This window comes from Nelusetta ayraudi, unplaced genomic scaffold (assembly GCF_046127955.1).
Source record: "Nelusetta ayraudi isolate G7.1 ecotype Tasmania unplaced genomic scaffold, CSIRO-AGI_Nayr_v1 ptg000045l, whole genome shotgun sequence".
In the NCBI taxonomy this organism is placed as follows: Eukaryota; Metazoa; Chordata; class Actinopteri; order Tetraodontiformes; family Monacanthidae; genus Nelusetta; species Nelusetta ayraudi.
In genome coordinates this window covers 4450429-4460101 of record NW_027466095.1, presented here as the reverse complement: position 1 = coordinate 4460101, position 9673 = coordinate 4450429, and the positions used below count along the sequence as shown (strand labels likewise).

Sequence of the window (9673 nt, the reverse complement as noted above, 5' to 3'; positions counted from 1 at the left end):
TGCCTGCAGTTTGAACTGCAGTTTTTCTACCAGATTAGTTGTTGAGGTTTGTAGTTTTACTGTATTTCTTCATTTCCCATCTTATACGCACGCGGGTTCGGGGGAACCTGTCTGCCCGACAGAAATGAACACCCAAACAATCCTAATCTGTAATTCGGCCCCCCCTCCGAGCCGGCCTCGGCCAACTTCGCTGCTGGAACAACTCCAGGAGATCGCTGCAGTTAGACGCTGTGAACTTCCTCCCTCCCCCCTTCCCTCACGGACACCTGCAAATTGCTGACTTTGTCTGGGGCTCAATCACTGACGTCTCCACAGCAATCGCTGTGTTATCGCAGCGATATCCTGCGGAATGAGGCACCAAGATTGTGGCGTCAGGCGAAGCAACTCTCTGGGCCTACGCACACACACATGCATCCACAGACACTTACACACACATGCATATATGTACCCACCCCCCGACTCACCACCCAATGCCTTCGCAGCTTCATCCCACTGTGCGGCGGGCAGGGTCTGCATGGTGGTGCCTCAGGACTGCGGCTGGCGCCTGGCTGCCTGCCTACAATGGAACAACTCACCTCCGCTTCCCCTCCCCCGTTGCAAATCTATGCAGTTTCTATGTTATGTTGTGTTGCTGTATGTGCCTATGTTGCTGAGTTGTTTTTTTTTTTTTTCCCCAGTCCAGTCCTGTCTTCCCCATGTTGTATTGTATATGTGTTGTATATGTTTGGACGGGGACTATTTCACTTGTATTTCTGTACATATGACAAAGAGTCATTATAGGTGTGTGTTTATGAATTTTAGGTGTGTACTCTGAAATAGCACTCTTTATGCTGTGCCCTTAGATTTGTTAAGGTTTCATCAGCAATGCATCAGTGGATAACCTCACTGATCTTGAGATGAGTCATGTATTAACATGTATTGAGAGCCTTTTTTCATTGACATAATTACATTTGTTGTGCAGTGGTGCTTTACAATGTCATTTGAATGCAGTCTGCTCCAACTGTGTTTGGAAATCAGAAAATGGTGTAAAATGCTAGTTTTATTTTCGCTTTATGCATTTTATCTTTAATGGAACTGGTATAATTCAAGGCCAGAGAAATTACAGCATAGAAAACTCCCAGATCCTCCTAATTGGTTGGGGAATGGCAACTATATCTCACATCTCATAAGTTAGTGGCCAAAGAAATCCTGGAGTGGGCAAGAGTTGTGCACAGGGATGGTATCTGCACAGTCTGTCTCTCACTCTGCGGTTCTGCCCCAGCAGCTGTTTTGTTTTTTGTTTTGTTTTTTTTGCTCCCACTTGAGCTTTTCTCATTATTTTCATTATCATCCATCTTGACTTCAAAAAAACTCTCTTCTTTCGGTCTTTACCCATTTGTTTGTCACACCCAAAACCCAATCCCCGGCCCCGTAGCCAGCCCACTCCGTTGCTCACATTCGTAAGTGTGTGTGTGTGTGTGCGCATTATGAATGTCTTAATGCCCAAAAGGAAGTGAATGTTCTTATATTTTTAAAACGCTATTCATTTATCACTCTTACACACACACACATTTGAAAAAAGTCAGATTCTGTGAAGGAAATGCAATCTAAAGTGATCAGTATCATTCAGTGAGGCTTAAGTTTCAACAAAAAACATCAAATTACATCAAATTACATTATTTTTTGTCTCAGATGAGGCTCAGAACACTTTTGGGTTAAGTGACAGTTTACAGCATATCTGATAAAGGTACATTTTATGGGGACAGGGAGCGTGGACTCTGCGCAAAATTATGATGCACAATTGATCAAGAGCCAAATCTTGGCAAATAAAATGACTTTCATCTTATCTGTCTTATTCAGTGACTCTCAGTCTGACCTTCGGTCTAACCATGCCCTCGAAGCAACTTGTTTGTGTATGGCAGTAAAGAGTCTCTATCTGAAGTGGACTGGACAGGTTAATTTAACCCACACCAGGGTCCCCACCTCTGCAACAGCTATTGTACCTTTAGAGAGTTTTATAGTTATTTATAATTTCTATTTATTTAACATGGATATTGTATCAAATACATTATCCAGACATTACATTAAACATTATATAAAATTAATTATCTCCTAAATCCAACTGTCTCACCATTAAACTAAACTGTCCCTGGTGTATCTTTCCATTTTGTGTTGCGTTTATGTAATTTAAATCTCATTGTTACAACCAGCTCATGAGGGGAAAGGGAAGTAACATAAAAACCAGGTGTAACGTGGTTTAACAAAAGTTATTTATTACAAAAAATAAGAATGGCGGATATAAACAAAGGTTGAGGTGGACAAGGAACTTAATGGGTGCTGGTCAAAGTAGGGGGAGAAGAAAGAACAAAAAGAGATTTCCTGGAAGTTTTAAAGTACCTTACTTATTTGGTAAAAGGAAGGAAACCAAAAACCTAATTCTCTAACCAAAAAAGGAAATACAGAACTCAACAGCACCCATCTCTAGTGTGGCTAACAAAGGATCTAAGGTGAAGTGCATGAGGAAATGTGCAGGTAAAACTAAAGTTCCTCTTGCGTTCTCAACCAAAAACCCAAACTAATGCCTCAAACAAAACATTTTAACAGTCACGGTGACACAAAGTTCGGAGGCAAACGAGCTTAGCCGCCTACAGCCAGCTCCCGAATGCAGGTCGGCCAGCCTCTTTATTTTCTCCCTCTGTTCCGGGGCCTTCCTGTGATTGGTGGAGTACTCTTCGGGCAGGTTCACCCCCGGCAGCCCAGGTGCACGGCATCTGGGTAATGCTTCACAGCCACGCCCACACTCATACATCCACACACACACACACACATACACATAGCAAGAGAGAGAGAGACACACACACAATACCGCGGAAACGGCAGCGGCCGTAACACTCATCAACACTTAACACCACCACCAGAGTCAAATAGAGCATGATCAGGTGGACCTTTGCCTGCAATAGGAAACAGCATTTGAGTGGCAAAGGCTGTATACTAACACACGGTTGTATACTCACACAGGTATGCAAATATGTATGAGTGAGTAAAATAAAAGTCTATTGGCGTGATATATATTGTGCAGCAGGTTTCAGCTGAGCTCTGAAGAGAAATCGAAGCGGGAATTTGGTAACAATGACGTCAGATGGCAATGACAGCTGACAGGAGCAGAGGCACACTGTTAAATCCGTTAGGGTTTTGCATTCATGGGACTCCTGTGTATCACGTAACATTAAGAGGTAAGACAAGCGTGCCATAGAAAAATAAGCAAAGCATTTTTGTTTTATTGAAGAAACAATGGAAGCTACAATGGAAAACAAAAGTTTGCGGTGTGCGCACCACAGGCTCGAGCTCACTCTGTTTCTAGTCTGACAAATTTGCATGACAGGAGTTGTCTGCAGCATCCCATCAAAAGTAGAACAGCTCCTGTCTCTGACCAGAGCCCGAAGGAATACAAGTTTCACTGCAAGAGTCCCACGTTGGAAATTATCAAGCTGTTTTTTTAAAACATATTTTTTGTCTTCCACTATAGTCAGAACTTACTTTTGCATTTTTTTCTGCAGTTCCAGGCCAAGACAGGACATTTCTGGCAACGTGCCATGACCATGACATCTTAGACACTGAATGAAAAGGTAACAGGGGCGACAGCAGGACTTTCAGACAGAAATTTGGCAAGGTTCCGCAGATGATGAGGGGAACTCTGCAGCTGGCCTCGAAGGTCAGTGTGTCACACTGAGAGGAAGAGGACTGTGATGTGATGCTTGTCAGTTCAAAAAGCCGTGAAAGCTCCAGGACAGGAAGAGAGAGCGAGAGAGAGAGAGAGAGAGAGAGAGAGAGGCAGGCCTTTATTGCAGTGCAAGGCAACACCAGAGTTTCCATTTGTTTTAGGAGACAGTGCTTATAAAACAATCTAGAAATCCTACATTGCAATACAGCAGACAGTCAAAATCTGTCCCGGTGTTGTAGAATGTCCTGATGAACTGCAGTTAAACGTGAAATGAATTAAATTTTAACTTTCTGTGTTTAAGTAATCCTTATCTTCTTGGGCTTGCGTGACAACCAAATATGGATCATGTCGGGAGGTTGGAGCAAGTCTGCAAAGATTTTTTTTTTTTTTTCAATCTATTTCGTTGCTCCTCGTATCAGTCAGATACAGCTTGATGGGTAGATGCTGCCAGCTTTTTCCAAAATAGACAGATCTAAAACGAACGAGTGCCGCAGTGTGCATCAGTGATGCCCTGAGGTTGCACAGGCACCATTTCGCTGTGGTGCATCAACCCTCAAAAGCAGAGTTTAAAAGGTTGTAGCACCGGGGAAAAAAAACAGTACCTGTAAGCAACGCAGCATACACAGCATACAGGAATGCAGAAAGAAATAGTGGAGTTGACACGGCTTTAAGGCAAACCAACAGCATTAGTGTGTTTTATACTCTATCAAAAAGTTTGTAAATCCAGCAAATAGAAATAAGAGAAATGTTTCATTTGCATATGGCTGGTTACCTGTTGACCTCAAGTATGATGGTTGTCTTGTCTCTGTTTTGTTCTCACTTTTCTAGCACAGCACTGTTCCCCTTTGCATTTTCTGCAGACTAACAATCCAAAAATAAATCAGCCACCTGAGACAGGGGAACTATCCATTCGAGACATCTTGTTCACAAACTGATTCGGTGCTCAATATATGACAGTGAGATGAAATACAGTCTCTCTCCCTCATTATTCAAGGGTACTCATCTGTGAAATGACAGGCGTTTCCTCAAATATTCATGAAATGTATCATTTTCATCTGCTGGAAAGGACAGCATCAGTTGCTGGCACAGTTGATGAAGTCAAGTCAGATATATGTGGGGCTTTTACAAATAAGGACATCTTGTCAATGTGTAGAAACTCTTTTTGTTTTCATGGGACATTATCTATCCTGGTATTGACACACTAAACACAATCCAACAGAAAAGAACACAGTTACATGCAAGAGGGATCCACAGTTATTGGATGAGGATATTGTGCTTCTATGAAATTGAAAGCATTGTGTATTTAATGATAATAAAAAAAATAAAAACAAATTTTCTTCATCTATTAGAAAGACCTCATAATCTGAAGACATTTCTCTGGGGAAACATTAAAAAAAAAATGTATTTTACAATTTATACTTAAATTTACACTTTATTTACACTGACACTGTTTTCGATTTCTTTCTAAAATATTAGTATTTCACAAAGGATTGAAACTTGAACCTGAAAATGTTAAGACGAACATCATTATTCGAACATCGAAATTGAAATACCGAGCTACTACCGAAGCACCAAGGACCACAACTGTCGGAGTGGAACGAACATAGAAAATGTTGGAGGTTTGTTCAGCCTAATGCGGATACGATGGAACACCGGCCCGGTGGGCAACGGGAGTGAGACGGGCTCGACTCAGCCGGTGGACAACGAGAGAATAGTCAGCCATGGCAATATTTGAAAACATGTAAGAGGACTGTGAGTGTATTGTGACCTCAAGCAACTTTAGTTTTAAGACTACTTGCAATGTACAACCGCTGAATCGTGTTGATAAACTGTTAGCCACCACCGCTAACTCCGTACTCTGCTTGTGTGTTCTGTTCGCTGGCGGCGAAGCTGAAGAGGCAGCGATTCTGACTCGCGAGTTTCGCTCCTTATAGTGATTTTCACCCTGCCAGCATGTTAACATCGGTTGTATAGAGCTCTTTCTGCTTTGTGCTTTATGTGGACTTAAGTTGTGCAGATTTTCTTGCCTAATAATAAACGACTATCTGACTCAAGTGATCGTTTCAGCGTACATATTTTCTCTGCTAGGACAGTGTTTTGATACAAGTCAACAGTATGAAACAAAATCATTCTAAGCCCTATTAAAATGTCTTGCAAAAATACAGAACAAAAACAGGGTCAGTTCAAAAAGTAAAATATGGTTCAGGGGACACGGAAGGCACAGAAACGTCCAGGGCCCTTCAGTCCACCTTGCGGCTGTAACTCAGCCCACACTGGGTCCGTATGAAGATGGATTAGCCGGTAAACAGCTGCTAAAGGATGAAGCCTTCCTGACGGTAAGTGTTTAAATTGTGCCAGTATTGTAAAGTTTGATGTTTACTCTCAACTCCCGCACCAGCAAACTGGAGAAGTGTGGCTCAACAGCAACTAATATTGTGACCAACCACAGCGGAGTCGGCTGAGCGGGAGGCGTACACGGTGGAGGCCGGGAGTGAAGTGAATCAAAATAGACCGTTTTCACGGGATGCAGGAAATACGAGGAAGTGATGCAGACCTATAAAGCTTTCAGTGCAGGTAATCGTGTGTTGCTGCTCTGGAGGGGCCAGAAATCAAATCCAAAGGCACCTTTACAAAAGGTCCCTTTTAAGTTGTTCAAACTGAAACTTTGTTTGGACCAGTGGTGCAGTCACTCAGAACCCAACCTCTGTAATATACTATGACTTTATTTTGAAATATTTAACATCTGCATTAAGACTCAATATCCTATTTTTGGTGGGACTTTTTGTTAAACATTTTGTGACGAAAAGAAAAGCACCAGACTGGAATGCATACGCATTTATTATAATTATTCAATTAAACACCAATGAGTAGGAAGAATTTAGAGGGTTTTTTTGTTGAAAATAATGCTCTTAAAAAGAGTCAAAGTTTGTATGTTACTTCTCAGTTGCGTCAGTTTTTAACCTTTTGGCATCGTTAACAATCATAATAAATAAGTGCCATGAATTAGGGCAAAGGAATCAAGTACAACCCCTCAAGGTTCTGGCACAGTTAAATGTGCTGTCCTTTGGCAGGATCAGATTATCTTTCAGGAGTGCACTCTAAGTTTGGTCTTTCGTTTCATGAATATTCTAAAATGGATCATGATATGCCTCCTGGTGTCTGCAATTAGCCTTCCAATGCTTCATGCACTCCTCTGACACAGATAAGACACTTTTAAGCACTTTACAAATGCCCAATTGTTGATTCTTGACTGTTGATAGTGCTCTTAGGAAAGCAACAATCTATGGGGGCACAATTATTGAAGGTAAAGATGGCAAACAAGGCAAAAGAGTGAGAAAAAAATGCAGTAGGTCAATGAATGTAGGATATAGTTTGCATTTTGGTCAAACATCACTTAAGGGAAATCCTTTTTTGCCCTAAAGCTGTGCTAAGCTTGTATTTTAAGTGGCTTATTGAAAACTGTGAAAGGGAGGGCAGAAGTGTGACTAATGACGACAGACATGCAGCCTCTGCGCTGACAAGATGCCTCCAGAAAAGGTGGACCCTCTCCACGAGATCAATCAGTCGGCTTATCTTCCCAGCAGTCTTCATGAAGTAAAGACTTAGAGGCAATTGGCAGGCTGTGGAGATGTTATGATTGGTGAGGGAAAATGCAGGGCCACCATTATTGGGTGCAAGTGGGATCAAAATAGAGAGAGAGAGAGCTGTGTGCCCCATCATTACTGCCATAAGTGAAACAAAAGTCTAAGGCTACTTTCAAATTGTTGGCTACAATTGCCTCTTGTCCATATCTTCATCTGCAGCAATTTCAGACTGAGAGTCACCACTGGATCAGGTACATCAGATTGGCATCGGCTTGAGAAAGGCATCATAACCGGCTGCACCATCTCAGTCATCCTTTTCGCCCTCGCCATGAACATGATCGCCAAGTCAGCTGAGGTAGAATCTAGGGGCCCCTTGACAACATCAGGAGTACGCCAGCCCCCAATAAGAGCCTTCATGGATGACCTGACTGTCACCACTACATCCGTACCAACCAGCAGGTGGATTCTCCAAGGCCTAGAGAAACTCATCGCCTGGGCAAGGATGAGTTTTAAGCCAGCAAAATCAAGGTCTCTAGTGCTGAAGAGAGGGAGAGTAGTGGACACCATCCCTTCCATCACAGAGAAGCCAGTTAAGAGCCTCGGGAAGTACTTTGACTGTAGCCTCAAAGACTCTGCCTCCATCCAGAGAACCAGCAATGAACTTGAGGACTGGCTTAGCCGGGTTGATAAAAGTGGTCTGCCAGAGAGGTTCAAGGCCTGGACTTACCAGCATTCCATCCTGCCCCGGATCCTGTGGCCCCTGCTAGTGTACACATTACCTATAACAACAGTCGAGGGCATGGAGAGAAAGATCAGCAGCTACCTGCGAAGATGGCTCGGTCTACCACGCAGCCTAAGCAGCTCTGCTCTGTATGGCACCAGCAACATCCTGCAGCTCCCAATCAGTGGCACTGAAGAGTTCATGGCGTCCAGAACACGGGAAGCATTGCAGTACAGAGAATCCAGAGATCCAAAGGTGGCATCAGCTGGTATCCAGGTGCGAACAGGCAGGAAATGGAGTGCAGGCAAAGCCCTGGTCCTGGCTGAGTCTCGACTGAGGCAGAAAGAACTGGTGGGGTCCATTGTGACAGGGCGTGCAGGCATTGGCTACTTCCGACCAGGGTAGATAAGGCCCAAGGCAAGGAGCGCCAACATCTGATCCAGGAGGAAGTGCGGGCAGGCGTGGAGGAAGGACGAGCCAGCAGGATGGTGGGAAGGGGGTAACAAGGAGTATGGACTAAATGGGAGAATGTTCTGCAACAGAAAATTACTTGGTCCAACATCTGGAAAGCAGACTTCCATCGCACCAGGTTTTTGGTCCAGGCTGTTTATGATGTCCTTAACGACAACTGGAAGTGGACCTGGGCAGATAGCTGAAGTTCCCTCCCAGGATAACATCAACCAGGCTTCGCCCAGACATGATCATTGTCTCCGATATCACCAAGCAGCTGATCATTCTGGAGCTCACTGTGCCATGGGAAGAACGCATGGACGAGGCCAATGAGAGGAAGCGTGCCAAGTACCAGGAGCTGGTGGAAGAGTGCAGGAGGAAAGGCTGGAAAACGATCTGTGAGCCTCTGGAGGTGGGCTGCCGGGGTTTCGCAGGGCGTTCACTCTGCAGAGTGTTCACACGGCTAGGACTCGTCGGGGAGGCTAAACGGAAGGCTATCAGATCCGCAACTGAAGCCGCAGAGAAAGCCACAAGATGGCTTTGGATTAAGAGGGCAGAAACGTGGGCAAGCGCTGCTGGGACGCAGGCCGGGGATTGATCACCCTGGCCGGGTCGCCTGGGCTGAGGGGGTCTGATGTTGAAAGACCCGAAACCCCCAATGATCCCGGGATACAACATCACTGATGATGTGTCCCATCGCATCCGCAAGATGTATCTTTCACCTGAACAAGGAAGGTTTTTTTTTTCTCTTTCTTAAAGACAAAGTTGCAGAATCTGATTTCTTGGGTAGAAATCTTGGAGTTTAAATTCATCATTATGTCATTAAGAAGGTAACGAGGGGCATTTGCATGCCAGTTATGTACATACACACCACAAAATGTTAACATCCCTGAGGCATTATTTCTCTAATTTTAGTATTTCCAATTATTAATATTTATTAATTAATAGTTCGTCCAGCCTCTTCAGCAGCCTGGAAGTGCATGGTGCAGTTCGTAGAAGCCAAGTGATATCGTCCATGTAGCTCCTTAGAGGCAGGAGCCTCTGGCCTGTAGGCAGTCAGACACCGCCCACCACCTGCCTTGCCCCAATCAGGATGACCTCGAAGGCTGCTACGAAGAGGATGGGGGAGATGGAGCATCCCATTGCAATCCCTACTTCTAGTTGTTGCCAACCAGTATTGACCTTCTTTAGTGCGAAGCACAAGAACATGTCCTGGTA

At 44.0% G+C, this 9673-nt stretch overlaps 1 pseudogene; it reads left to right on the top strand.

The window, feature by feature from the left end:
- The first annotated feature begins 7222 nt into the window (after positions 1 to 7222).
- LOC142894859 (uncharacterized) lies at positions 7223 to 8661 on the top strand (annotated as a pseudogene).
- The last annotated feature ends 1012 nt before the right edge of the window (positions 8662 to 9673 follow it).